Raw genomic sequence first — 23135 nt, forward strand, 5'->3', positions numbered from 1 at the left:
CCAGATACTTCAGATAGCAAGAATTTCAAAGAGAAGAACCACTTCTGGCAAATAATTATGTAGAAAGAATAGTTAGAAGTCCAAAAAGTAAGCCATAATCTGAAATACATGAATAAAAAACTTTATAAAAAGCAAATTATGAATACTGCCAAAGTATTTCACAAAACAGTTTTCTCTATCTTCAGAAACAGATTTAGAGTTCCAGAAGTGCTTACCATGGAATTGCCTACCTCTCTCTTACCTAAGTACTGGAATTGTGCAGGCTTTCAGGCACAGTTTCTGTTGTATTTTAACTGCTGTGATGACTTGGACTTTTCCAGCATGCAGACCCAAACACTTCCCAGAGATGGGCCATGTGAGAGGTCTCATGGACAAGAGCAAGCAGTAAGCCATGATCTCCAGGCAGAAAGTAGAACCGTGGGAGCAGATAGTTAGGAGGTTTGCAGGATGCAGTGTCAGAGACAGGATGAAGGGAATAGCAGACTGTCTGAGGCACGTATACCCATACCAAATTTCTACATTGTTTTAAATCCTGGTGTGGGCCACACTCTTGAAAGCTAGGCACAGTTGTGTTCAAAAAGTATATGTCAAAGGTTTTCAGGAGACATAGCCCCTGGACACTTCCATAAACTAATCTTCATGATAGTAAAAGCTGAAGAATTCCTGACCGGTGTTAAAAAGTCAGCAATTACTACTGGCTGATACACAACTGTATTTGGGATTTTTGAGGCATAGAATATCTGCTCTTTCAGATAGATGTGTCAGTTGCATGATAATATTTGGCACATGTCAAGTTTCTGAAAGGTTCAACATTAACACTCAAAAGTCTCCTTCTGAGTGGAATGATACACTTCCTGTGATAACTTTGATCAGCACTCTTACTTATAAAGAAGCTTGCCATTAACTTCTTTTCTCTCCTTTGGTGGCTGTATATTTTCTCTTTTGCAAGAACTGAGTGTTGTGTTGTGCTGGAGGCTGTTATGCTATAGCATTTATATAAATCAGCATACACACGAAAATATTAAAGACCAGCTACAGATCTTGGGAAGCCTTGATATAACAAGATAGCATCTTTTGGAAAACTAATTAGAGTTTTAAAATCCTATCATGAAGAAGTCCTTCCTGATATTGGACAGAATCAGTTCAACAGTCTGTCACTCTTTAACTGAGTAACATCTAGCTCTGGAACAGGCAGGAAAGGACAGTAAGAATGTATTTCTGCCTTCTGGAGGATGTTCATGACTTTTTCAGGCAAGAGGCCCTTACTTTGGAACACTGAAGAGTGAATATTAGTAGTATTTCAGGTGGAATAAAGGTAGTGATGCTCCACTATCTCCACCCACACCTTTCCAACACCCGTTTAAAGGGAGAAACTTGATCACTGATACCTAAGATCATCTGGGCATTCAACTAGGTGGAATTCAGAACTCCAAAAATGTTGAGTTTCCTACTTGGCCCTTGGAAAGTCCATGCGAATCTAATCATCATTTTGTTCCTGGCGGATCTTGAAAGTTCCACTCAGAAATTATCCCAATCAGCATGTAATAATTTTTAATAAAACTTAATTGAAGATCTTAGCTGATATAAATAAAATAAATATTGTCTTTACTGATAGCCAATTTTAATTTATGTTACAAAGCAATCTGATTACAAGTCTTGTTTTATAAGAAGTGCAGTGTTCTGACCTGCTGGTATCTGCCATACTGACACAAAATAGTGTTTTTGCTGAATTTGACATGCAATCACATCCACATCATAAGCTGACAATGTAGACTCCTGGAAGATTGTAGTAGTTTCTTCTGATAACTCTAATATGTTTTAAACTACATGCTTCACCAGACAGCAACTACAGTAAACCTTTGAATTTAAAAGTTAGAAGATTTACTTTCCTTACCACTCTAATGAAAAGCTGTGCTGTGCTCTGTTGTGGCTTGTCAGAATGAGATGCCTTTGTTACCTTGGGAAAACATAGACTCTTACAATAAAATCCATCTGTCTTCGAGTTCTATAAATCACCAGATATGCAAACTACAGGTCACCATCCTGGCCTGAGAGTGGATTTTGGCTGCTTTGAACAGCTTTTCTTTGAACAGCAAAGTAGTAAAAAAACCTCTTTTGCAGCAAAAAGTATTTCAGTTCCAACACTTTTTCAGTATGTTAAAGTGAGAGATGGCAAAGGAAATTTGTGCTCATTTAAACTTTAAAACAACTGTAAACTCGTGAAACAGTGTTTAAAGCCTGTTGGAGAAAGAACTGTGGTCACTTTTCAGCCAGTCTTACAGAAGAATAGTTTTTAAATTGCCCCAAGCATATGATCAGAAATATCCCCTTCATTCTATGTGTTGGTTACGGTTTCATGAAAATAAAAAGAGTCTAAATGGTTAATAAGACACAAAGGATTTTTTTTTAATTGTTTAATAAGGTGAAATTAATGTGATGGTAGAAGAGAATTCAGGTCTTGCACTTTGTTTATGTCATGCTATTAATGAAAAAGAATGAATTGATTGTATTTTGTTGGAGGAGCCTTCTATTTTATTGGACCCTTATACCAGATGCATTATCAAAATTACAGATACATGCCAGACACACTTAATGGAATTATTTAATCTTGCAAAAGTTTGGAAAGACACATTTTCTCAAATGTTTAAAATCTATAAACAACTTAGAGAAAGACAGGTAAAGGTTGAGAATCATGATGGCTACATGTCAATTTCATTATGGCTTCCCTTATTTATTCTTTTAGAACATGCCTACAAGTCAACAAATAAAAATATAAAGACCTAGAATTCTTCTGCTGCTCAAATAAATCTGAATATTATCCTGGAGATATGCTGTTCATACCTTCCCTTTCATATTTGCTTAATATCATTCCACTCTTCTTACAACCAAAAATTCTTCCTGATGTCCAAAATTTTCTTTACAAACAAGTATTTCAGCAAAAAATCCTTGAAAAATTACAGAATTTTCTCTATAGCTACCTGCTAGAATGGATGTAGGAAAAAGCCTTTATCTTTTAAGATAATAACTGGTTAAAGAGGATTTTCATGGGAAGAGAATCTATATCTCAATAGATGAGCAGCAAGGAGAAGGCAGAGCTCTGTTGTTATGTTACTCTGAAATCTGGAAACCTTGGACTGGGGAATATTCATCGAAGTCAATGAGGGGTATGCTTAGGAATCAAGTCCTGCTGAAGAATAGACTTAACTTAAGAATGAGGTGATAAGAAGCTGGTAAGCCTATCCCAGTCTTAGGTGAATCACACCAGTTTGATCCCCTTCACAGATCCTCTCCTGTAATAAAGTTGAGAATGTGGTACTGAAGATTTTATTCAACTGAATCAACTAATATAGCTGTTCACTTATTTAGTCCTTCAGTAAGTTCTAAGTTAAGTATCTCTGCAAATTCTGCATTGCAGATCAGCTAGGTACACATTCCTGAAACATGGAATGTGAAGAAGTCCAGATTTGCTTTAAAAAGTTTACATTTTTAAAAGTCTGTTTCAAATATATTGTAAAAGATCTTTTAGATTACCTCAATTAATTAGGTATTTTTCTGTAAGATTTTGGAATCCAGCAAAAAGGTAACAATGGCAATTTCCATGTACCCAGTTGCTGCCTTCTTCATGCTGAACATTTACAACTTTTTTCATTAATTACTTCAGTTATTATTTTGATTCTAGGAAGTAAATTATATACTAGCACCATCCAGGAGTTCAGGAGTTTTCTTTGCTAAAGGATGTTTAAAAATGGATAACCTGTATTAAGCAGTTGCAACATAATATTTAATTTCAGTGGATGCTTCTCTAAGTCCTGGGATGTAGTAGTTGCAAAAATGATTGAGGAGCTAACGTGAGATACCTCAAAATAATCTTCAGAAAATGCTGAACACTCAAATTCATAAAAGTAGGCCTTTTCTTTTTGAGTGGTCTGTAATCAATAACTTTGAAATCTTGCCCACAGCCTTTTACTAAGATAACTTTATCCTCTGATCAATACTTCTCTACATATTATTTTTTAAATTAAGCATGAATAATTAAATAACTTTGAAATAAGCATAGTACACATATTTTGCTTTCCCTATTAAACTTTTTCATATCAGCAAGTTATTTCGATTTTTGTCCACTTAAAAGAAGCACAAATTCTTACCAGTTTGTGCAGAAATCTAGTTCAGTGTCTGCTTGTAATTAAACCTTTGAGTAGCCATGGTTTGATGCCAAGACAAACCATCACTTGGAGAGCAAGTGTGTTCATTTTGATGTGCAACTTATTAAAACTTCCTAAATCCATGCTGTATGTTCTGATAGAAAGTTGGAACAACTATAATGCTATGAAGATAGATACCACTATGGCAAATTAGAATATAGATTTTTATTTTTAGGAAGCTAAAGAACAAAGGCTTAAGCCAAATGTCTTCTAGATTTCGTCACTGATAGCAACTATGATGATTGTATCTTTATAACATGAGCACAAGGACATTCCTCAGCAGAGTAGGACATGGACCATTTCATCAAAATCTAATCAGTGGTATTACATTCCGTGTCTGGCAGGGATGTTTTGAGTTGCTGAGATTTTGTCAGATTTGGCTGATGAAACCCTCTCAGTAATGTCATTTTACGATTTAACGTTTTTCTGCTTACATTTATTGTGAGGATTCTGGTCTTTTCAGTCTAACAGGACAAATCCAGCACCTGCCCAAATCAAAGGAAGAGTCTTTCATTGCTGCAGTACAGTAGCCTCAGCGCGTCATCTGCTATTGGATAACTGTATTTGAGATAGGAGGCATCTCCCCCTGGGGTTCCTCTACAACCAGTGACGACAGACAGGTCAAAGTTAAGCATTACCCTCTTAAAAGATCCTCCTTTAAAAGCCAGAGAGAGAAGGGCAGAGGTAAATGAGCAAGGAGCTGGAAGGCAGGTACTGACCCTGGCAATGTGAGCCCTCGCATGCTGAATATCCTTCCGTGGTTTAACCACTTGAGAACTCAATCACAAATTTAGTTTTGGAGTACTACTAAACAAATGATGCCTAGCAAAGGAATTATTTGATGAGTGCAGTCCCTTGATATGCTTACAGCTATTTACTTTCAGCGTAAGTGTATTTTTATGCAGAATAATAATATTTGAAATTATTGATAAATTCACTTTCAAATCACTTCCACTACTCATTTTGAGTGCTTATTTACAAAGGAGGATGTATTGGTTGCTTAGAGAAGCATAGTTCAGCATAGTTTTTCTCTAACAGCATAGTTTTTCTCCAACACTTGGTTAACTGTGCAAGCAAAATCTTAGCTCAATATTGACATGTGTTAAACACTTTTGTTCACATAGCAATCACTGCTGTAATTTGAACACCTCTTTCGCTGAGTGTGATAGAAAGTTCACTGACAGAAAAACACCAATACCCAGTGTAATATAAACAGAGTATTCATTAACAGTGCCATGTGAATACTGCCAGAAACATTTTCACTATTTTCTTGTCTTGAGTGAGGATTCAGTAATGTCGGTTCTCATGAAAAATATACAGGTTTCTAAGTACCAATTAACTACTTGAACTATTTTATTGTGTATTATTTATATAAAACCCTACTGCTGTGACTCACCAATGTCTCAATCAACTGATGCATTATGATCTTATCTACTGGTGCTTCTTTTGTCACAGAGACAACAGTAGGGTATATAGTTTTTCATGACAATAAACCTTTAGTGGTTGAACCTGTTCCTTTCTATTTCTAGATTTACAAAGCAGAACACAGTTTGTATTTAATAGCACAATAGGTATTGGTTTTTTGTTGTCAGAAACAGCAGCTCAGCCAAGAATATCTTAATGCTATTTCAAATGGTGAGTATTTTTATCCTTTCTTCTGTACATAAAATGGACCTGGTTTCTCATAAGAATGATGGAGAATAAATTATGTTACTGAGACATATGGCTGATAGAAATTTAAAGTATTCTTAATGTGCATTTTCATGCAAAAGTTACTTAAATACTGAAGCAACCATTTTGAAAGTATAGTGGAACCCCAGTTAACTGGAATATTAAGAGTAATTTCTTCCAGAATATCCTGGAACTCACTAATTAAAACAAATTAGTTGGAAAAAAAATGAATTGCTGCCAACTTTGCTTCTACTGGTGGTGAGGATAACAGAATATTTTTTGCCTGAAATACAACTGGATAATAGTTCCCACTTTTGTTTTATCCTATGCTAAAACACTCACTGTGAAAGAAATCAGTAAAATACGCAAGCAACATGTAATTGCTCTTGTTAAGTAGTTCATTACAATAAGACAAACTAATAGTGATATGAAAAATAATGTAATTTGGGTAAGGAGGTAGAGTTATCTTTTCAAGAGACAAGTTCACATTACCAATATTTGCATCATTATGATATTTTAAAAATAAGTTTCACTGGGTATTGAAAGACTTGTTATTACATAAATTGGTGAGTACCATTTTCCTTTTTGTTCCTGATTTTTTTGTTTCTTCCAATTAGTTATCTTTCTAAGAATCTGGACTAAAAGTTCAAAAACTTGGCCAAGGGCTACGAAAGACAGATTTTTGATCTGAAAAATTGTCTGTATCATAGGAAAAAAGGTACAATTTACCTCAGTCTAGACTGTGATGGATGCTATAACTGTTTTATTTGTTAGCTAAAAGCCTGTATCCTGAGTACAGTGGCTGACAGCAGGGCAGAAGGCAGCCCATTTACATTGTTTGAGTGGGGCAGATAACACAAAACAGGAAGGGAAGGAGGAACAAGGGCAGAGAATTAGATCTTTATAGGAAAGAAGGAAATACTACAAAGGAACTAAACAGTATTGCCTACAGTTTACTTCAACTGAAAGCAGCTGGAAAGTCAATAGCTTGGAGTGGAAGATTGGAGGAAAGCAAGACTGGTGTCAATGCTGTTATTTTTTAGAAACTGTAGTTTCAGTTCTTTAAAACACTTAAAAAAAGAAAAAAGAAAAAAAAAAATTAACAAATTGAATTCAAAGCTTTTACTGACTTAATCTTATCACAAAAGTTTATGACAGTACCTATGCAGCATGTGGATGAGTCTGCACCAGGATTATACTGGTTATTGGCACAAAAAGCAGAGAGGAATAATAATAACAATGATGTCAAGGCTCCATTACATTGGACTAGTAATTTATAAAGCATTTAAAAGTATAAAAATTGTTAGAAAAGGTTTGTTTACTTACTCTGTTATACATTATACAGTATTTTATGTGGGGAAGACTGAAATCTACTCCTTCCTTATTCAATTTACTATGCTATAGGATTATGAATTTGCTTTGCATGTACCTTGAAGCAAGAATCCCTACAGATGAGAAAGGGATAAGTTAATGCTTAGAGAATGGGTATTTTAGACAACACTAATAGAGACAGACAGGCACGTGACAGGTCCAGCAGAGAATCACAAACTGGAGGACCTTGAGCTTCATATAGAGGGAAGGTACCACACAGCAGCTCAATGGCATCATATTGTCACTTTAGGTGGCAGCATCTGTTGGTTCCCTTGCAAACAGAAGTGCAGATAAGGTCCTATTTAAAAGAGAAAATTACAGTGTGACACCCGACTTTGATAGGTGTGCAAGGCCATCATGCACAGACATTCCCCACTGGAGTTAAGTAGCACTGGAGAAAGAAAATTAGCCAAACAGAAGAAAAAACAAAGTTATCCTTATTTTATCTTTTAAAAATGAATAGGGTGGTTATTTGACCAGAACAAAAACCAAAACAATATCTTCATAAGGATTTCCATAACAAAAACCATTTCTTTTTTATTCTATGTTCTTTCAGCCACTCTTCTTCATCCTGGTAATTCTATATATTTCTGTGGGATAACAATACACATGTGCTAACGGGGGTGGATTTAGTTATGGTATCCTGTGAAAAAAACTATGTGATTTTAGGGTAAATTCTGAGATTTTAGAAGAACAAAATCAGGATTTCAGTAAAGTTATAAAACATATGCAAACACAGTCTTGTTCTTTAATTAGGCGTTGTATACCATGATGATAAAAATCATAAAGATGCTGATGATTGCAAGGTAAGAGCTATGAACAAAGCATTTCAACAACATCACAGAGTAAAGGTTGCCCCAATACGAGTGATTACTTCTGGTAGGAATATTGCTATTTAAAAGAACAAAAAGACTAGAGCTATTTGATCTTTTCTTCCTACTTATTATATTAGGCTTAAATAACATAGTTCACTCATCTGTCTTCAGGCTCTGCCTTTTATTACAAGTATTTTTATTATTTATTATTTGCTGTCCTAAATCCTATTTTTTTCTTATATTTTCCAAAGTAAACAAACAATTATTTTCTAATGATTTCAGTAGCACCTAATAGTGAAATATTCTAAATTCTCAAGGAACTTCTGTGCTTCAACAGTTCATAGCTTGTGAAAAGGTGACCGAAGAGTGAACAAAGGAGGAAAGATTTTTATCTAAGACTTTGATTTCAAATTCCAAAAGGGTGTTATCCTTTGTCTATACTGCCTTTTATCTATTTAGATGTGTTATCTGTTACTGTCATCACATCACAGTCTGGTATAATTTTTATTAATATTTAGAGAAATTTATTATTCATGTAGTGAACGAGATCTCATTATTTGTTTTCATGAAAAGTTAGAACAAAAATCTGTACTACTAATCGTTTTTTGAGAAGCTTCCAAAAAATTGTGATGGCTTCCTTATTGGTATTTTTGAGAAAAAGTACTTTGATTGCTACTTTCCTTTTTGTTGAACAGACACAAAAAAAGCTTGGCTCAGGTCAACTGAATATTAGATTTTATTTTTTTTTTAAGATCTATTGCCTCAGGGCAAATGTATGCAGTTGGGAAACACCTTAATCCTAAACTGACTCCAAGTAATGTACAAATATCTATCTGCTCTTACGTTACTCTGACAATGTCTACTTCAAATGCTTCTTAAATTACTCAAATGGTCTCATTTCAGTCAAAACTGGATCAGGTTCACCTTAAGGAAACAGGAACTGCTGACCTCAGCATGTTCTACGATTTATTTTCAGTGGTGGATATTCCAAAAAAACTTGTGCTTTTGGATTTTGTTAATTTAACTTGAAAAGGGAAAAACAAACCAACCAAACAAACAAAGCAAGACAAAACAAACCAAAACAGAGAAACAAAAAAAACTCCAAAACCTTTCAGGAAAAAAAATTCAAAATCTATTAGAATTAATATAAGAATAATTTATTCAAATAGTGTATATACCTTCTGGCAAAAGAATGTAATTTTAATTTAAATATGTGAACTCAGGTGTATTTATAAATATGATGACTGCCTACAGTGGGCTGTAAGGCCTTACTGCTTATTACTGCCTTCTTGGAGAACTGGCCTTAGAGAAGAGTTTCTTCTTGATGAATAGCTTTGATACATTTACTTTAGCAAATAGATTGTTGTTGACATTTTGATTTTTTTAAAGTCTGACCTTAACCATCTCTCCATTTTTTTGAAGGGCCACTTTGTTTATTCTAAGGATCTCTACAGAAAACATTTTTCTCTTTCTTTCTTTGAATTCTAATGGTTCTGACCAGACAGAAATAAAAGTTTAGCTATAATTTCATTGATACTGAATTTTTAGATTTTTCTCACTTAAACCTTCTACAGTTAGGCCCTCGTTCTAGAGACATACATATGCTCACAACCTTGCGTGAGTAATTCCACTGAAGCTGGCATATTTAAATTAAATGAGGATATGTACAAGATCATGTATTACTGATAATTCTCACTGTAGTCATTCACATGTAAAAGTTTAGATAGACTAATCAATGCTAACTGAAGCCTAAGGAAACATAGGTTCAGCTGTGTATCCACAAAAACAGATGAAGTAAAGATCAAGAGCTGTTTCTATTCATACTAAGAAAGTCTTTAATTCATGAGTCATCCTGCTGATTTCAGTAAAGCTTTTGCTGGCATGTGGTGTAAAGGAGACAAAATTTTTAATAAGTGATTCAAAGCCAGAGGCAACACCCAAAGGCCTGTTTATGCTGAGGAGCTTCTCTGAAAATTTCCTTTCAGCATTATGATTTAAATATTTTGTAATAATGAAGTGAGACCTATAAGTAAATAGACTTGCTTCCTTTTATAGTAGTTCAAGATAAATTTTTGTTTTCCAAAATTCCTTACCAACATTTGCATATCTGTTAAGGTGAAGTGTAGCAACTTGATAGATGACACAATACAATTGGGCATTATCATTAATTCAGATTTTAAAATCTGTTGCCATTTCACCAGATGAAAAATAGTTGCAATGAACTCCAGTATAAATCCAGGCTCAAGTATGCAAACTATGCAGCCACGCATTCTCTTGTATGTGATTAAAAAAAAGGGCAAGCCCTAAAACTTCTGGAATGCAGAAAGAGTAGTAATATATTCAAACCTATTGTAACCTTAAATGTTTATGAATTTTTTACTTCCTGTGAGGGTATGGAATATGCTTTCTTTCCCTTTGTTGTTGATGAGTTTCATTTTTTATTTTCTTTTTCCTTTTCTCTTCTGGTTCTGATTTCTCTAACTATGTTTGGTATGTGAATCTGTACTTCTCAGCTTGGACACTAGTCAGTGATCAGCGGGTGGCAGCCTGTCCCATGAACCACAGTCAGGATCTGTTATTAGTTACTCTTCCCATTTTGGGCTTCTCGAGCAAATATTGAACTCACACTCTTCAGTTCCCACTTTTGAGTGTAAGGTTCTGAAATCTCTTTAATAGTGAGATTCATGTGGCTGAATTAGGATGACACTATAAACAAACAAGCAAACAAAAAAGAAACAAACTACCAAAAAAAACCAACCAACAACAAAAGAGCACAAAAATCCATCACAGTTGACAATGATCCCAAGAGAAGCAAAACCAAAGAAAGAATATTATTGAATCTTTGCCAAACAAAACAACTCATGAAACTCCCATGAACTGAAGAATTGGTGTTTTTCCTTCTTTTACCCTCTCTCCTTTTAATTTGACAGGTAGTTCATAGAAGTATTTATTTATTTCTTTATAGAGTATTTATTATTATTTTCTCCCTCACATGACTGTGATGTACATAGAGTCTCCTGAGCCCCAGTGGGTTAGAATTGGGACTGCAAGGGGATGGTTTTATCACATAATTTCATGCATCTTATTTTGCTGCTCCCTCTCTCTCTCAGCTGCCTGTATAACCAAAGGGAATAGAGCTCATTGACAGAATGTTTCAGTGTAGGAGCTTATCTGAATTCTCTGAATGTCTTTGAAGACATTTATCTGTCCATTGGCTATTCTTTTTTTGAGCCTGAGAAAAATAGATTGGTTCACATATAGTATGTTATTGCATTATCTTGAATATTATAGGAATAATATATTATTCTATGTACAATATATATTATAATGTTATTATATATTCATATGAATGTATAATATAATATAAAACATATAACATATAATATATAATTTATAATGTATAATGTATAATATATAATATAATATCTAATATCTAATATCTAATATCATCTAATATAGTATATAGTATATAGTATATAGTATATAGTATATAGTATATAGTATATAGTATATAGTATATAGTATATAGTACTACTATATATAGTATATAGTATATAGTATATATATACTATATACTATATACTATATATAGTAGTACTATATACTATATACTATATACTATATACTATATACTATATACTATATACTATATACTATATACTATATACTATATACTATAGTATATACTATATACTACATACTATCTAATATGTAATATCTAATATGTAATATCTAATATCTAATAGATAATAGATAATATGAATACAACCCAGAAATTTAATTCGAAGATTTAAATACATGCATCAGAGCTTGATTCTTACCTGGGAGAAATAAACCAAACTTCATAGCAGTTGAAGAGTAACAATACAGTATTTCTACAAAGGATTTAGTTGCTATTTTAACCCCTTTCTAGCCACTAACTAACCTGCTAATTTAGCCAACAGCAGTGGAAGTTTTTTACCATGATTGATGTTGTCTATAAATATTTAAGGGTTCTTAAGCGAATAACAAAGTTTAGACCATTATATCCTCACATTTGTTCCACACTATCTAATGTTCATTACACGTCTTCTCTCTGGATGGTTATTAAGAAATGTAGAACTTAGTGCTGTTTGACAACAGGTTGAAAAGCTATATGAAGAAAGAGATAATGTAAAATTACAAACTGTGCATTTTGAAAACAATTCTGCCAGACAGTTTTAAAAGATTTGACATGAAAATACAATGCATGTTTCTGTTTGCAAACTCTGTATCTGGTCAACTGTCTTGAAGGTTTGGCAATGAAATTCTTTAAAAAGAACACAGACATATTTCACAAAACTGTTTAGAAAATACTAACATTTATAATATTTGAAGTACAGCCGCTTGAGAGACAAATGCCTCCCAGTTTTCACAGGCCAAACGTAGCCTTTAGTTTATAAAATTATCCCCACAAATCCATCATCAATTTCATTACAGACTAGGATAAGTTAGGTCAAGTCACACTGTTTTTATAGATGCTTAGGCTGTTTTATAAACATAGCCCTGAGTAAAAGCTGGCAAAGACAAGGGAAACTGTGATTCAGAACTATGATGCCTCAGATTACTAAATCTTCTCACCTTGCTACTCTTGTGGGTTTTTTTATACATCAGTGTAGTAGGTGTCTGCAACAGCAACAAAATCACCACAAACATACCAGGGTCACTCAAACCAGTTTGAAAACTGAGGAGCAGGAATAAGAAGCCAAGAAAATTACAGATGAAGAGGAGAGAACAAAGAGGTTTTTGGAAAGTGGCCTATGGTCGTTCAGCCATGGAACATGCACATCTTTGTAATTGTGTTTAATTACCCTATTCTTGCAAGTGTTCGTGTTAGCCCAGAGAGTAGAACTGAATTTTGAAAGGCATTCGAATAGGGAGAGAAACAACTGAAAGCCAGAGCTCTCATGGGCTGCAAATATACAGGATTAGGGCCTAAAATAAATAGTTTAAGAGAAGGCATTTGGGCCTTCACCCAGTAAAACCGTTATGAACGTGTTCAAACGCTAATTCTTTTTACTCCATTTGTAACTTCCTGCCATTAATGTCTCAGATCAGGTGAAGTAAAAGCTTAGGATCATGCATGTGTTTAACTGCTTTGCTGGATCAGAGTCAAAGACGGCAAGTGTTTTAGACAAAATCTAGCAAAATGCTACATCCGTAATGCTTGACTTAATAATGTGTAGTCCCACTGCAGGAAGACCCACACACATACTGAATTCCTCATTTAGATGGTGCCAGAATGTAGTACTTCTTTCAAGAAAGAGGTAAGAGTGCAAGTAGAACAGAAAATAGGAAAAAAATAAGCTAAAAAAACAAAACAAAACAAAACAAAATGGGTGCACAGTTCCTGTGGTACTTGGCAGTACAGTATTTCTGGCACTGTAAGCATAAGTCCAAAAAAGGAAAGGACAGGAGTCCAGCTCCCAGACATAACTTTTTAGAGAGGCCCTTTAGATGAAGCCTAGGATAACCACCTCCTGACCTCAATTTTCATCTCTGGCCTTCACATCTTCTAGATAGTTCTCTTTCTCCTTGTTCACTCAATGGTCAGGGTGATGTTTTTTCTACTGTGAAGGCATATACCATGCAGGAGGACAGACTAATCAGTAGAGTAGTTTTGAACAGTCACCACTGATTTTTAGAACCTGAATTTTAATGTTCCCAGACTTATGAGTCCTCAGGACTTCCTGACTGGCGGTAATTGTGTCTCTAAGTTCAGTCTCACTGCACATTCCTTCAACACTTTCTTGAAGACAAAGTTCTTTTGTTAGCAACAAAATAGCTGTTAGGTTGAAATGACTGTGTGTTCATTGCCAAAAAAGGCACTATTTATTTATTTATTTATTCATTATAAAGGGATGAAAATGAAGTAATTTCTGCTAAAAATATTTCCATTACATTTATCACTGACCTGTTAAGTTAACCTTCCATAAAATGACTAGACAGACAAACTGTATCTAATGTGCTCAGCTAAAAGAGGCTATATAAATGATATTGCTGTGTTTCTCAAGCACAGACTTTACTCATATACAAAATGCATATGCAAAACATCAGTGATCAGGATAATTAGGAAGTGCAAATCAGGATGCACATAGAAAGCCTGGGCTGCACTTTGAGTCCTGCTAAAGAGACTGCCACAGCTGGCTCCAAGAGCTCAGCTGGTGACAATATCCATCCCCTGGCTGATACGTCCAAGGGAAATCTGTATGCCATGCACAGAATCAAAACCTGAGCATGCTGTCATCAAGATTTCTGAAAATTTAAACGTTTTCTTCTCCACAGCATTAAAAGTGAATTTGATGAGTCATGAAGTTATGAGGACCTCCTCAACAGGGCTTACAGGGAGAGGCTTTTCCTCTGATTGTAATGTGTTTGATACCTGCTTTAGAATGGGATGAATTGCTGCTAAAACTAACAATTTCAAGAACAGTTTAGGGGAAGGGATGAATATTTACATGGCCAAAAGTTCAGTAATATGATTTCTACCTCTTACACTGAAGTACTGGCTAAATTTACTATTGCCTGAATGCAAAATGATAGAAAAAGATAAGCAGGTGTATTTTTGGCTCTCCAACTGAAGAAAGTTTGAAAAAATCAATCTGTCTTACTTCTCCAACCACACACTGAACCCCATCTTTGCCATCTAAATAGCTGTAAATCACCCTAAGGCTGTTGCCTTAAGATTAGAAAGAGGCAGACAATTCAGGACTTCTGAAGAGTTGTATGATTATTCTTCCATTTTTACTTTTTGATTATTGTTTTTAAGTGATTCTTTGGATAATTCAGACAGTGAAATCAGGATTCAGCTTACTCCCAAATTTTGGGGCTTACCCACTCTATACCTGGAAATTTTTTTTTCCTTTAACAGTGCTATGAAACTAGCTAGATGTGACTGTCACCTCTTTTGCACAGCTGTCTGTGTTCTGGACACTTCGGAAAGCAAGACAACAAAAATAAGTTCCTAGTCCTATTTCTACCCTTCCTACCTGTCCTGTGATGTAGCTAGCAATTTACGGGTACTTGTGAAGACTTGACCTTCAGAGCAAATTACCAGAATGCATGTGCATATGTGCTAGTGATAAATCCAGTGAGTTATGAGTCCAAGCTTCAGTCAAGGAAGGCCTGGGGAAGGCTGTAAGAGTGAATTCCATTTGAGGTGGCAGAAAAATGCAAGCCACAGAACTCTGTCACAGTTTAACACTGGCCCAGCAATTAAACTGAGTAACAGATGCTGTCTATTAATCTCTCTCTCCTCCCTGATAAAGAAAGGAGAGAGAATAAGGGAGAGAGACTTACGGGTTGGAAGCTAAACTACAAAACTTTAATGAAACAGTAATGATAAATAGGAAAAATTACTAAATATATACAAATACACGGGAAAATTGATACCACGTTCCTCCCCCTTTTTCCCCCAATAACTCTCACGTCACCACCGAGGCTGCAGGGCAGCCCTGGGAAAGTCCAGGCTGGACTCCTGGAATCAGCAGAAGTCATGAGCTGGAGGCAGGAACACACAGATTCAGGCTGGCACGGATCAGGACCGCAGGCAAGCAAATGGACAGAATCCTCCCAGGATGCCAAAGGAAACAGGGAACGGGTGAAGAAAGGGAAGCAGGAAAGGGCAGGAAGCTGGAAGCTGGAAATATGGCTTGGCCCTCGTGATGCCTCAAATTTATACTGAGTATGACGCATATGGGATGGAATACTCTGTTTGGTCAGTTCTGGCATCTATCTTGTCTGTTCCTCCCCAAAGGAGGGATGCAGGTGGGACCTCTTTATCCCTTCTGGAGGGTAAAAAGTTCCTCAGAGCTGAGCAGTGTCCTTGGCTCTGCACACCAGTCTCTAGCAGTAACTATAAACATCAGGTGTTATCAGTCCTAGAAGCAGACACTGTCTGAGAAACTTGCTGTTAATTTCAGCAAGTGCAACTACTTACAAGAGACTTAGCTAAAAGCAAAAGTACAAGACAGAAAATCACCTTTATCCTGGCCCAAACCAGGACAACTCCCCGATACAATACAGACCTTACAGGAAATCTGCATATTCATGAAACAGCCTGATGGTGTCATGCTACCTCCTACAGCACCTGCAATGCCACCAGCACAATCCCACTCTAAGGCAATGTACTGTAATTAAATTCTCCTTGAATAAGGCATCCCAGGCTGCTAAGGTGATTTGCCCTTTGGATTTCCTGGGCTGTATCACCTGGACATCTACAGTCTATAGGGGTCCATTCAGATAGCTCAGCTAACTTAGTTGCAGACACCTGCATGTCCAATTATCCTAAAGTTTTTCAGTCTCAACATGAATGACACTGTAGATGAAGAATTTGGGAAAAAACCTTTCCACCTGAAATTCATAACCTACCTCTCAGTGTATCAACCCAGAGTAGATCTGCTGTTTTCTTGGCAAAATAATAAAACTCCTACTTGTTTGTCAGGTTATTTTTTTGCTCTAATTTTATGCTAAGACTCTTTAATGGGTCAGAATGTATTTCATAGCAAGTAAAGCAATTTTTTTTTCCTCCTCTTCTTGTTGTTGATTTCTGCCTGACATAAAATGTCTTTAAAATATGTATTGCTGAATATTATGTATCCATGAAAATAATGAAAATGGGGCTTTTTGCATATTTTAAGTCATAGAAATGTTACAAAAGAATGAATTAATGCAATATTATTTATGAATCCTGTGCATAACAGTCTGAGAGCATAAAACACCTATGCACACATAAGCACAGAAGCCCCTGTGATAAGTGTTCCCTCAGCAATGAGATTTCATTATCTGAATCCAAAGGAACTACTCAAGTTCTTCTAGCTTACAATGCCTCATAACCTTTTCAACTTTCAGGTCTGGTACTTACTCTTAATTATAGCAAAATACATAAATTTAACTCTTCCTTTTGTGCCAGATAAGCCTTACAATGGAAACTTTTCAATAACAATAAGCTGAACCAGCTCTTTGTCATAGGTTGTAGGCTTTTTCTCACTCATCCCTGCCATGAGTTCATTAACCAGATTCCTTCATGTCCAAAAATCACTTAAATATAACCATTTAGAGTTCTGTTTTCTTCAGTATTGTCAGATTTAATGACAGCAATGCTACTTACATAAAGGCTTGTGAAAAAAAGCACAGCTATCTAAGTGCATCTGTATTTATTTATTTATATATCCATACAGCTGTGGTAAATTATTTTGACTGGTTATTAAAAATGTTCTGCAGTCTTAGAACTTACTTGTCCAATCTAGCCAGCAGCAAAATCTGATTGGTGCTTCACAGAATTCGTGTCAAAACTGCAGTGATTCCTCTAAAAGTTAAGCGATTTATGGGTCTGAAACCAGAAATAATCCAAATAAACTGAGAGGAAAGACAGCAGGCAGAAAGACAATGAATATGTCTATTTTTCAGTCTTCGACACTCTTATGAGCTCAAAGTAAATTATTATGTATTGTGAATTCTTACCAATACCTGCAAGGACATCTATTCCCTTACAAAATTTGACATCTGGAATACACATGTCCCATGAAAATAATTCAAACTAAAAACATGTAGGGGTTTGCACTGACAGCCATATCACTGAAGCCATTCTCGACCATCCTAAATTATCTATTGATTAATTTTGCTACTACTGCTAAGGGGCAAAGCACCCAGTAAGTTTTTACTTAACCCCATTCCTTATGAATTATTATTCTCAGTATTATTCTCATTAGTCCTTATGCTTGTACATTTGAGGTCTTTTCACCAATAAATACTCTCATAGCATCAGGATAGGTTAATCCTTCATGAGAATGAGGACCACCAAAATTAGACAGGGTGTCTCCACACTGTATTTTGAGCTTGAGAAATTTTGGGTGCTCGCTAAGATCTTTAGGCACATACTTCAGGATCACTGGAAGCTTTTTCCAACTACAGGATAAACCATGCTCATAATTTCTCTGCCATCCTTACCACTGCAGCCTACACATTAATTTTGCATTCTGCCCCTTTCAAATCCTTCCTGCTTATCCTTCACAGAGATGGACATTTTGGGGTAGACATAAGGAGAATAGGCCAATAGTACATTAAAAAAAAAAAAGTCTGCTTAACTAAATATCTTCTCTCAGCTGTCCAAGCATTATAATATGGTAAACTCCCCATGGAAATATGATGGCTGTGCTTCCTATTGGCCCACATACATCTGACAGCACAAGTTCCTTCTCAGAAGGCTGGCTCTGTAGGCAGTTGGGGCATCTTCTTTCACAAGTCACTGGGCTTAGCAGGGTTTTCTGTGTCAGGGTCCAAGATGGACAGCAAGAATGTTCTGGAAAGTGTTCCATTTGTTTCCTTGCACCTTATAAGTATTAAATCCCCTTCACATTGTTGTTCATACTCAAGGCAATAAAAAAAAAAAAAAAAAAAAAAAAAAAAAACACAAAAAACCCCAAACCAAACCACAAACCCCAAACAAACAAAACCCCAAAAAACAAATAAACAACAACAAAAAAAAAAACAACCCACCACATTCCAAGCAATGAGAAGGAAGACAAAACCTTCTTATCAAGATATTTTCATCACATATATCTATGTTGATATTTTTACCAACAACCTCTGTTAGTATCATTTAGATCAGGACAGGCTAGGGATACGTGAGAGTAAATCTGCATCAGAAGAAAATTGAGATGATGTTTCTTAACAGAATTAATATTTATTTTTCTCATTTTCTTGTATTTATATAAGAACAGGTAAACATAAGATACTCCTGAAGTATGAACTGTTCTACATATAAGTCCAAACTTCACAGAATACATATTTTTACCTTTTTTATTTGTCACCAATGTAAATCTGTCTTCAAAAAGAAGTTCTTTAAGTTGTCAAAATGCAAGTATTTGATTAGAATGATGGGTGAGTGGTTTGGGGTTTTTTTAACCTCTTTGTGATTCTGTTTAAAGAAACTTTATTAGGCATGTACTACATCGGTTTAGTTCTTCACCTGTGAAAGCATTCAGGCACAGCCCTTCCAATCAGAACAGGGAATCTATTTTCTTTGCCCGGTGAATAGTATCTTCACTGAACTAGAAAAAGTCTTTTACACTAATAATAACTGCAGAAAAAGTGGAGACCAATGGAAAAACAGATGGGGTAATGGCAGAAGGCATAGTTTTATGCAGTGGCAAGTCGATATCTTCATATTGAAAGTGAACGTTGATGCTATGTCAACCACAGATTACATGCAAAAAAAATGTAGAGATGTTTTGTGACTCATGATAGGATTATAGTAAAGTAAAAAATGGTAGTAGAAACAGGTCTGACCGTGATAACAATTTTGCCAGCAAACATGTGGCTTATCCAACATAGGTGGTCCTGAGCCCTCTGGACTCACTTCAGCAAAGACTTTAATCATGAGCTTTCTCTCAGTCTTTCAGGATCTTGAATTTCTTTGAATTTCTTCTGTACTAGGAATTATCACATTACTGAATGAGCTACAAATGGTATCAAGCATTATATACTGTTTGCAGGATAGCTGTTTTCATGGCAAACTGTTAAATTGTCAAAGAAACAAGACAAAATGCTTATAACACAATGGCAAAAACCAGTATTAAAATGATCTGAAAAAAATAGATTGAACCATAAAATGTATCCTTACTATAAAATATTTCAAAATGGGAGTGACTGGCTATTTGTGAAAAACAGATGCTTTATAATATGATATATGAGTATAGCTGAGAAGACTGTAGCTATAAATGGAAAAATCAGGGATTAAACTATGTATATGAGACCAATAGATTGATACTTCTTGCCTAAAATCTTGGGAACAGAGTTCATACCACATTTTTCTTTCTGCCATATTCCCATACGTCTTTGATTTCCATTATCTAATAAACTACACTGAATTATTTTCATGAAATAATAAATTGCATTGCTAGGAGTTTGTTTGAATTCTATTGCCTTTTCCCTTAATACGTACATTGTGTGGAATGACTGATTTACTTTTGTTCCCATTTTTTATGTAATCCCTTGCCTGTTCTTTGTCAATATCTACTTTGGCAAAGTCTTCTTTGCCTTGCTTGTTACAATCACATTTTAAACAGCACTATTTCACCCATTTTTGAAGTCCACAGATTTAAATTTTTTCACAGGAATTTTTAGCTTTTTTTAACCAGTGTCTCAGACCAGAAATACTTTACACAATAATGATATTACTTCCCACTGCTCTCAGTGGCTTGTCGCTTTTACCTTTCCAACCATAGCACATTCTTAGTATGATTTTTATGCAAATCACAAGTACTTTTATTCTATTTTTGGCTGCTCTTCTGTGTGTCACTGAACAATGAGAAGTGATTTGCTACTTTAAGTTACATTTAAAGTTGTATTTAAAAATGTGCTGAGCTTCTTTTTAAATGATGGAGTTCTCATTATGATTTCAAATTAGCATACTGCTCATTCATAAGACTTCAAGCTCCTGTTGATTCTAACTCAAAAGCAATGGAAGTTTTGCCCTGGATTAACAGATGCTCTCATCTAAAAAAACTGAGCTCATATATCTGTTTTGTTTATGAATTGCTGTGGAAGACAAAATAAAGAATCCGATACAATTAAGGCATTTTCTCAAATACTCGCTAAGTTTGGGAAAGTCCATCTTTCAGGGTCTGGTTTTAAACTGCTATTAGCTTACATATTGTTCTATCTGATATTGGAGGAAAATACCTAGGTTTTCTGCAGAACCTTAGTGAGTTTGTCACCACCCGGTTATTCATAAGTCCACTGGAAACAATTTCACAAAATGTATTTCCGCTGCTATCAACTTCCACGAACTAAATCTCCATAAATAATATTAATAATATTCAATGTACAGAATAATCTTACACCATCAAATAGGGTGGGTTTTTTTCCTGAGAGAGAACCTGGCAAATTCTTTCTCACATAAGGTCCTTATTGCTCGAAATCAGTATGACCTTATTTAACCAAAAGATTTCGTAGGACATAAATCATGACTGAATATCTACTTTTCTACTTTTCCAAAACCTATTTTAGAAAAAATGTCAAAGTTCTCATGCAGTTACAGACTTCTGGTATTTTATCTCTACAAGTCCATAAACTGAACTTTTCATGGTGCACATTACACTGGCACCAGTTTATGAAAAATTCTACTTTTTGCACTCTTGCAGATTTCCCAGATTATGGTGAGTTTGTACCTGAAACATGACTCAGATACAGAGGACTTTTCCAACCACCAAAAAATCAAATATTTATCCTCACCTCAGCCAGGAAAAGGTGCTTTTTAGACATTTCATTTAAAATAAAATATAGTCAGATATTTTTAAACAATTAGCTTTCATATCTAGAGTCAGAAATTCAGCAGTTTATTTGGAACAATAAAGAATACAAATCTGATTATGCATACTCTCAGTTTGCTACTAGAAGCCTTTATGAGTACTTTGCCAAAGTGATTTATGCACTGTGTTTCTCATCATTGCACCTCATAACTCTGAAGCATATACTCTGAAACGGGAATTGTCAGTGTGTGGTAAATATAAAATCTCCAGAACTGGGAAAACACATGGGGCTGCACACAAGATCACAACAGTCAGTGTGTCAGATTGGGTGCTACCAAACTTGGCCAAGAGGAAATGCTGAACATAAGGGTGAATTGCTTACTGCCATTACTGGATGCCTAAATGTTTATCTTTAAACTGCAATGAGACAAATATGTCAAATTGGAATTCACAGATCCAGCCCCTTTTACCTCATTAATACCAGTAATTAATTTTGTCCAGTGAAGCTTAATGTGAAATGCTTTGAAATCCTTGACAGGTGGGTGCCGTTCCTCCAGAAAAGTGCTTGAATGACAGAGCTACAGATCTTTGACTCCTCTTGCTTCCTCAATGGCCCTGCCAACTTCTGAACTATAGGATGTATTCAGCAGGTTAAGCAGTGATTTATAGAACCCAGTCTGCCAGAAAAGTTTATATGCAGGTAATTAGGATGACAATACAGGAAATAGGAACTGTAGTTTAAATCTTTTCTGGCTAAGTAACTCATCTCACTTTCTGAGCAGGAACTGCTACCATTCAGCTACTGGAAACTCTTTCCATCAATCACCTTAAGGGCACCACCACACCGAGAATTCCCATCCCATCCTCTTCCAGATCCCTTTTTTCTGCTTCTCTCTGGAAGTAACTCTTATCCTTACTCTGCTTATGCAGTTGTTCAACTGGCAGTCGAGTTTAAAGATCCACACTAAACATAAGAACGAGTTTTTGAGGAGAAACTTTTTTTTTTTAAAGTTGTACCATTACACTGGTCCGTTTTACTGCATGGCCATGCAAAGATTTGCACTGGCACAGATGAGGATTTTTTAATGCATTTAAAAAACAAAACAAAACACAACACCATGTCCCAGGTTGAAGGAGGTGATTATATCCCTCTGCTCTGCTCTGGTGAGACCTCACCTGGAGCACAGTGTGCAGCTCTGGAGTCCTTAGTGTAAGCAAGACATTGACCTATTGGAGCAGATCCAGAGGAGGGCCATGAAAATGATCAGAGTGGTGGAATACCTCTCCTATGAGGGAAGACTGAGAGATTTGGGTTGTTTATTTTGGAGAACCAGGGAAGGCCCTGGGGAGATCTTTTTGCTGCCTTTCAATATTTGTAAGAATGATGGGAACAAATTTTTATCAGAGCCTGTTGCTACAGAACAAGGGGTATTGTTTTTAAACTCTTAAAAGGTAGATTCAGACTGGACATGGGGAAGAAACTTTTTATGATGAGGGTGGTGGTACACTAGCACGGGTTGTCTAGAGAGACACAAGATGTCCCAACCCTACAAACACCGAAGGCCAGGTTGGATGGGGGTTTGAGCAACCTGATCTAGTTGAAGATGCCCCTGCTTGTTGCAGGACTACCTTTAAATTTCCTTTCCAACACAAACCATTTTGTAATTCTATGATTTTAAGTTTCTATAATTTTATGATTATATCAATAATGAGTAAGAAGACATAGTTGCTGTGTGGCTCTGGGCAGGAGGGAGTGAAAATTTCTTAAAGAATAACTTCAGGTGAAGAGATTTATAATTTACAGT

Source organism: Heliangelus exortis, chromosome 1, assembly GCF_036169615.1.
Source record: "Heliangelus exortis chromosome 1, bHelExo1.hap1, whole genome shotgun sequence".
NCBI lineage: Eukaryota > Metazoa > Chordata > Aves > Apodiformes > Trochilidae > Heliangelus > Heliangelus exortis.